Source organism: Eubalaena glacialis, chromosome 9, assembly GCF_028564815.1.
Source record: "Eubalaena glacialis isolate mEubGla1 chromosome 9, mEubGla1.1.hap2.+ XY, whole genome shotgun sequence".
NCBI lineage: Eukaryota > Metazoa > Chordata > Mammalia > Artiodactyla > Balaenidae > Eubalaena > Eubalaena glacialis.
The window spans coordinates 13,835,776-13,844,194 of NC_083724.1; the positions used below are offsets into that span (position 1 = coordinate 13,835,776).

Here is an 8,419-nt window from a genome sequence, read left to right on the forward strand (position 1 = left end):
GGCTTGGAGGGGCTCCCAGTGGCCAAATCTGGGAGTGTTTGAGCACCAAAACCATCAAGTAGAGTAATGAATTATAAGCCCATAAAAACAGACATTTATGAGTCCACACTGATAATAGATAAGCAAATACATAGGAAGAATGGAGGACCTTTGCTACAGTAAAATTCTGAGTCAACCAATGAAGTGGAAGAAATGCTAGAACTGGAAAGCCATCTTTTGCAACCATCCTAGTAAAGACTGGATCACTCAAGAATCATTAAGGGTTGCTAAATCTAGGGGGATGTTTTGGCAACGAGCAGGATATTTGTATGATGTCAGACTGTCTCCCCACAGACTGCATATTAGTTGCAAGCAAGACCAAAAAAACAAAAAAAACCCAGTAATTATACAGTGGAGAAATTGGACCACAACCTGATCAGGTGATCAAAATTAACATCACCAAGGAGGGATAGACAGGTGTCATGTGCCTCCAGATGTATTACTCTAAGAAGGACTCAATATATGCTCTCTGCATTATTTTGGCCAAGAACAAATAACTAGAAACTAGTCATAAGGAAACATCAGACAAATGCAAAACTCTATTTTTATTTAAAGGGGCGGGTGGGGGTTGGGGGAGGAATGGTTGGTCGTATTCTTCCAGTGTCAATGTCATAAAAGGTAAAGAACAGTCATAGAAATGTTCCAGATTAAACGAGGCTAAAGAGACACGACAGCCGAATGCAATCTCTGACCCCAGACTGGATCCTGTGCTGGAGGGAAAAAATAGTATAAAAGGACATTACTGGTTCTACTGAGAATGTTGGAATGTGAATATTAGATGAGAGAAAAGTCTGTAACAGTGTTAAATTGAGGTGGGTAACTATACTGTGATTATGTAAGAGAATATCTCTAATCTTAGTAAATATTCGCTGCAGTATTTAGGAGTAAAGGGCTGTGGCATAAGTCACAAAAATAGCAGTAAATGTTAAACATTTATGTTGAATGCATGACTGTTTTAATACAAATTCAGTAACAGTGCAGTATAATTGTACTGTTCATGAGAATAAGATCGGGGCTTGCGTGCACTGTGGGGTATGCTCTGGAGACTGGCTCTTTCCCTGGCCCGGGGGCTGGTCACCATCCACACTGTGTGTACAACCTCACCAGTTGTCCAGATTTGAGGTCTCCTGTCCATCTGCCTCTCCTGCTACCCACAGGCCCACTCTGTTAATAGCTACCAACTGGTGTCTGGGAAAGCAGTTTCAATTTTGTATATTTATTGTGTATTCAGCCACTTTACTGAACCAGGAGCATTTTTTGGTTGATTCCCAGGGAAATTCTAAGAAGATGACCCTAACTTTTGTCTTCTCTTTCTCAATAGTTTAGTTTCTTTCCTGCCTTTTTGCCTTGAAACGCAACAGAGTCCGGCATCTAAGTCTGTTTCTTACCTCATTGGGAATGGCTGTTATGTTTTACTCTTAAGGATAATGTTGGCTATTGGCTTGAGATATTCTATTTTTCAAATATGTTTTTATTACAAAAGCAAAAGTATGGTCAGAAAAAAGAAACTTAGAAAATACTGATTAAGCACAGAGATGGGAGGGGGGAATAAAAAGCCATTATTATCTCTAGGTCAGTGTTTTGTTAACACCTTGGTATATATCCCTAATAATTATTATTTGAAGATTTTATTAGAATAATCATTATTGCTCCCAGAGCAGGTAGCATTTATCTATTATGTGTCAGTAACGGTGCTAAGTTTAGGGGTGACAAGCATTATTTCAGCAAATCCTTACAGAATACCTCTCTATAGTGTAGATACTGTTATCCCTACTTTACAGTTAAGGAAACTGTGACTGAGAGGACTTTCCCAATTTACCTAAGATCATAGGCAAATCAACAGCCATTAAGGCTGAAACCCAGGTCTCCCTTATGCCCAAGCTCTGGCTCTTACATACACTACTATCTCCTAATCCAGACCTCTTTTTGCAAATAGATTTTTTTAAAACTAAGCTAGAATCCTTCTGGACATATGATTCTGTTATCAGCTTTTACACCTAATGTATTATTAACATCTTTCAATGTCATTTATTATTCTTCTACAAATGTAATGGCTGTGTAGTGTTTTATTATATGGATATGTTTTATTTATTCTTAAATGGCTCCATATCAAAACAAAAAATAAAAACTGGTCGTAAAATATTCAAACAATAACAGGAATATAAAGTAGAACGTGCAAGTCCTCCCTTCCACCCTGCTAAGCACCATTCCCTGGAGGAAGTTACTATTAATAGTATATGTTTGCTTCCACATAGTTCTTCTATGTAACTTATTATATGTGATGTAATTTATTTAATTTTCTTTAAAGGAATGGGTATACCAATCTACTGCTTGCCTTTCATACATAATATATGATGAACATCATTCCAAATCTATCCATCCTTTTTTAATATGATTTTAAAAATTGAACGATAATTGATTTACAATACTGTTAATTTTAGGTGTACAGAAAGTGATTCAGTTATATGTATGTGTGTGTGTATATATATAATATGTATAAATTCTTTTTCAGATTCTTTTCCATCATTGGTTATTACAAGGTATTCAAGACAGTTGCCTATGCTATACAGTAAATATATATATATATATATATATATATATCATCTTTATCCATTCATCTGTTGATGGACACTTAGGTGGCTCCCATGTCTTGGTTTTTGTCAATAGTGCTGCTATGAACATTGGGATGCATGTATCTTTTCTTTTTTTAAAAATTTTTGTAGTTGAAGTATAGTTGATTTACAGTGTTGTGTTAGTTTCAGGTGTAAAGCAAAGTGATTCAGTTATACATATAAAATATATATACATATATATAATATTCATTTATTTATATAATTTCTTTTTCAGATTCTTTTCCGTTATAGATTATTACAAGTTATAGAATATAGTTCCCTGTGCTATACAGTAGGTCCTTGTTGCTTATCTATTTTATATATAGTAGTGTGTATCTGCTAATCCCAAACTCCTCGTTTATCCCTCCCCCACTCCCCTTTCCCCTTTGGTAACCATAAGTTAGTTTTCAGTATCTGTGAGTCTATTTCTGTTTTGTAAATGAGTTCATTTGTATCATTTTCTTAGATTCCACATAAAAATCATATCATATATTTGTCTTTCTCTGACTTACTTCACTTAGTATGATAATCTCTAGGTCCATCCATGTTGCTGCAAATAGCATTATTTCATTGTTTTTCACGGCTGAGTAATAGTACATTGTGTATATATACCACATCTTCTTTAACCATTCATCTGTTTATGGGCATTTAGGTTGCTTCCATGTCTTGGCTATTGTAAACAGTGCTGCTATGAACATTGGGTGCATGTATCTTGTCGAATTAGAATTTTCATCTTTTCTGTATATATGCCCAGGAGTGGGATTACTGGATCATGTGGTGACTCTATTTTTAGTTTTCTAAGGAACCTCCATACTGTTCTCCATAGTGGCTGCACCAATTTACATTCCCACCAACAGTGTAGGAGGGTTCCCTTTGCTCCACACCCTCTCCAGCATTTATTATTTGTAGACATTTTTGATGATAGCCATTCTGACCAGTATGAGGTGATATCTCGTAGTTTTGATTTGCATTTCTCTAATAATTAGTGATGTTGAGCATCTTTTCATGTGTCTGTTGGCCATCTGTATGTCTTCTTTGGAGAAATGCCTATTTAGGTCTTTTGCCCATTTTTTGATTGGGTTTTTTTTTTTATTGAGTTGTATGAGGTGTTTGTATATTTTGGAAATTAATCCCTTGTCGGTTGCATCGTTTGTAAATATTTTCTCCCATTTCATAGGTTGTCTTTTCATTTTGTTTACAATTTCCTTTGTTGTTATCCATTCTTTTTAATGCACAAGAATCAAGAAGTCACATTTGGCTCTTGGCTCGAGCAACTGGGAGGATGGCAGAGCCATTTAGGTGGGTTAGAAAATGAAGGGAGGAACAGGTTTTGGGGTCATATCAAACCTGATGCCAAGTGGACCCAGGCCCTGTGAAGGGCTCAGGGAGCAGTGGAGCTGGGTATAAAAATGTGGGAGTCAGTGAGCAGAGAATGGATGGTATGTAAATCCATGGCAATGGTCCCTGATGCCGAGGAGGAGCCACACCTGGAGAAAGGGTGTGTGCTCTCCAGTTCTCCCCAATCCCCACCTCTCCCTGTTGTCTCTCAACACTGGGTCTGAGTGTCCTCTGATGTGGGCCTGCTTTAGTCACTCACATTGCTGCCAGGTCACTGAAGCTTTGTGCTTTGCATTGTCAAGGGGTGTTCAGAAAAATCACCCAAACTTGGAATTAAGGCAAAAGGAGGCCAGCTTGTCATCCCAACTTGTCATCCCAGTGTCCCACTGGAATATTGTTAAGAGGACCACCCCAGGACTATTCTATCACCTGGGGGAATACATCTTTATTTGACTTGCCATTCACTACGTATGTATGTACATAGCATGTGTATTACATGTTCACTTGTGGATTTTTGGCACCCCCATTGCTTGTGGTTTTATAGCCCTGTAGGGCATTAACTAGTCTTGACTGTAGCCAGAGAGCAGCACATGACCATGCTGATTAGTCTCAATGTAACCTCACCATTTCTTACCAGGATCTCTCGCTGAGACTCTCCACCAGGAATTTTCAGGAACAACAGACTCTCTCTGCTCTCCAGAGCCATGGTTCCCATCTCCTCACTTAGGTCCATGTACTCAGCCACTGCTTCCTTCCCCTGGGCTCCTGGCTAACGCCAGCACGGATCTACACAGCTCTGGTATGTTTGGGAATTATGACACTGTGCTCTGGAGGGGCTCTTTTTCCATCCATTGTGCTGGGTTTTTTCATCCTGAACACTTGAGTTCTTCCTTCAACTCTGGAAAATATGCTTTTATGATTCCTTTGATCATTTTCCCCTTTCCTTTTCTTTTCCCTCCTTTAGGAATTCCCAATAGTTGGATGTTAGATATCCTGGATTGAGCTTCTAGATTTTTTTCCTCTCACTCCCATTTTCTTTTTTTTTAATTTATTTTATTGAATTACATTTGATTTACAATTTGTATTAATTTCTACTGTACAGCAAAGTGATTCAGTTATACATACATACATGTATATATACATATATATACATTCTTTTTCATATTCTTTTCCATTGTGTGTGTGTTTTTTTTTTTAATGCAGTATTGTCTTTAATTAAGTACAAAGACTTCCATTCATGTTGCCTAGAGATCATTTTATCCACTGCTCTGTTTGGCCGCCAGTCTCTTGTCTCTCTCCTCAGCACTGGTAAGGTGGATACCCCCTTTCCATGGGGAAGAGAGATCCACGGTTTGTTGCCTTTGCCAATGACGAAAATGTTGGAGAGCCGGGTGGCAAAGCTGTTGCCATTGGCATCTTTCACATGAACTACATCAAAAGAACCAGGATGTCTCTCCCTGTTGGTGATCACACCAGTTCTTCCCAGTTAGCACCTCCAGTCACCATGCACAGGTTACCAGTGTCAAATTTGATGAAATCAGTAATCTTGCCAGTCTCCAAATCAATCTGAATGGTGTCATTCACCTTGATGAGGGGATCAGTGTAGCCAATGGTGAGAGCATCATGGTTCACCAGATGAGGGATTCCTTTTGTCCCCACAAAGATCTTTCTCATTTTGCACAACTTATACTTCGCCTCCTCAGGTGTAATATGATGAGCAGCAAAGCGATCCTTGGTGTCATAGATCGGACAAAAATTCTCTCCAGTCTTGTCAATGCTGATGACGTCCGTAAAACCAGCAGGGTAGGTTATATCAGTGCGGACCTTGCCATCAATCTTAATGAAATGCTGCATGAAGATCTTCTTTAGTTCATCTCCTGTTAGGGCATACTTAAGTCTGTTGCTTAGGAAAATAATTAGTGGGAGACATTCCCTCAGCTCGTGGGGACCGGTAGATGGACGAGGAGCAAACGCACCAGTTGGTTTATCCAGCGTCCAATGCCTTGGAGCTGCTATGCACTTCAGGTGCTTCTTGGGACCACAAGCCATGGCTGCGCTAGGCATGAAAAGTGCTGCATTGTGGTTTATCACAGGATATTGAATATAGTTCCTTGTGCTATACAGTAGGACCTTGTTGTTTATCCATTCTGTACAAAATAGTTTGCATCTTCCTACCCCAAACTCCCAATCTATCCCTCTCCCACCCCACCCTCCCCCTTGGCAACCACAAGTCTGTTTTCTATGTCTGTGAGTCTGTTTCTGTTTTGTAGATAAGTTCATTCTGTGTCATATTTTAGATTCCACATAAAAGTGATGTATGGTATTTGTCTTTCTCTCTCTGACATACTTCACATAGTATGATAATCTCTAGGTCCATACAGGTTGCTGCAAATGGCATTATTTCATTCTTCTGTATGGCTGAGTAGTATTCCATCATATATATGTACCACATCTTTTTTTTGTTGTTGTTTTGTTTTTTTAATTTTTGAATTTTATTTTATTTTTTTATACAACAGGTTCTTATTAGTCATCAATTTTACACACATCAGTGTATACATGTCAATCCCAATCGCCCAATTCATCACACCACCATCCCCACACCCCTGCAGCTTTCCCCCCTTGGTGTCCATACGTTTGTTCTCTACATCTGTGTCTCAACTTCTGCCCTGCAAACCGGTTCATCTGTACCATTTTTCTAGGTTCCACATACATGCGTTAATAAACGATATTTGTTTTTCTCTTTGTGACTTACTTCACTCTATATGACAGTCTCTAGATGCATCCACATCTCAACAAATGACCCAATTTCATTCTTTTTTATGGCTGAGTAATATTCCATTGTATATATGTACCACAACTTCTTTATCTATTCATCTGTCGATGGGCATTTAGGTTGCTTCCATGACCTGGCTATTGTATATAGTGCTGCAATGAACATTGGGGTGCATGCGTCTTTTTGAATTATGGTTTTCTCTGGGTATAAGCCCAGTAGTGGGATTGCTGGATCATATGTGTACCACATCTTTATCCATTCATGATGGCCCTTCTGACCAGTGTGAGGTGGTCCCTCATTATAGTTTTGATTTTCATTTCTCTAATAATTAATGATGTTGAGCATCTTTGCATGTGCCTGTTGGCCATCTGTATGTCTTCTTTGGAGAAATATCTATTCGGGTCTTTTGCCCATTTTTCGATTGGGTTGTTTGTTTTATTGTATTGAGTTGTATGGGCTGCTTGTGTATTTTGGAAATTAAGCCCTTGCCAGTTGCATCATTTGCAAATATTTTCTCCCAGTCCATAGGTCGTCTTTTCATTTTGTTTATGGTTTCCTTTGCTGTACAAAAGCTTGTAAGTTTGACTAGGTCCTGTTTATTTATTTTTGCTTTTATTTATTTCTATTGCTTGGGAGACTAAGAAAACATTTGTATGATTCATGTCAGAGAATGTTTTGCCTATGTGTTCTAAGAATTTTATGGTGTCACGTCTTATTTTATTTATTTATTTATTTATTTATTTATTTATGGCTGCATTGGGTCTTCGTTGCTGTGCGTGGGCTTTCTCTAGTTGTGGCGAGCAGGGGCTACTCTTTGTTGCAGTGCACGGGTTTCTTGTTGCGGTGGCTTCTCTTGTTTTGGAGCACAGGCTGTAGGCATGTGGGCTTCAGTAGTTGTGGCGCACGGGCTTAGTTGCTCCGCGGCATGTGGAATCTTCCCGGACAAGGGCTTGAACCCATGTCCCCTGTATTGGCAGGTGGATTCCTTACCACTGGGCCACCAGGGAAGCCCCAACTGTCATGTCTTATATTTAATTCTTTAAGCCATTTTGAGTTTATTTTTGCGTATGGTGTGAGGGTGTGTTCTAACTTCTTTGATTTACATGTGGCTGTTCAACCTTCCCAACACCACTTGCTGAAAAGACTGTCTTTTCTCCATTGTATATTCTTTTTTTTTTTTAATTTAATTTATTTATTTATTTATGGCTGTGTTGGGTCCTCGCTTCTGTGCGAGGGCTTTCTCCAGTTGCAGCAAGTGGGGGCCACTCTTCATTGCGGCGCGCGGGCCTCTCACTATCGCGGCCTCTCTTGTTGCGGAGCACAGGCTCCAGACGCACAGGCTCAGCAATTGTGGCTCACGGGCCTAGTTGCTCCGCGGCATGTGGGATCTTCCCAGACCAGGGCTCGAACCCGTGTCCCCTGCATTGGCAGGCAGATTCTCAACCACTGCGCCACCAGGGAAGCCCTCCATTGTATATTCTTGACTCCTTTGTTGATGGTTAATTGACTGTAGGTATGTGGGTTTATTTCTGGGCTCTCTATTCTGTTCCATTGATCCCTATGTCTGTTTTTGTGTCAATACCACGCTGTTTTGATTACTGTAGCTTTGTAGTATTGTCTGAAGTCTGGTTCTCACTCCCATTCTCTATTTCTGGAA

At 39.5% G+C, this 8,419-nt stretch overlaps 1 pseudogene; it reads right to left on the minus strand.

Annotated features, from left to right (window-relative positions):
- Nucleotides 1–5,240: 5,240 nt before the first annotated feature.
- Nucleotides 5,241–6,038, minus strand: LOC133098243 (small ribosomal subunit protein eS4, X isoform-like; annotated as a pseudogene).
- Between the last annotated feature and the right edge of the window lie 2,381 nt (nucleotides 6,039–8,419).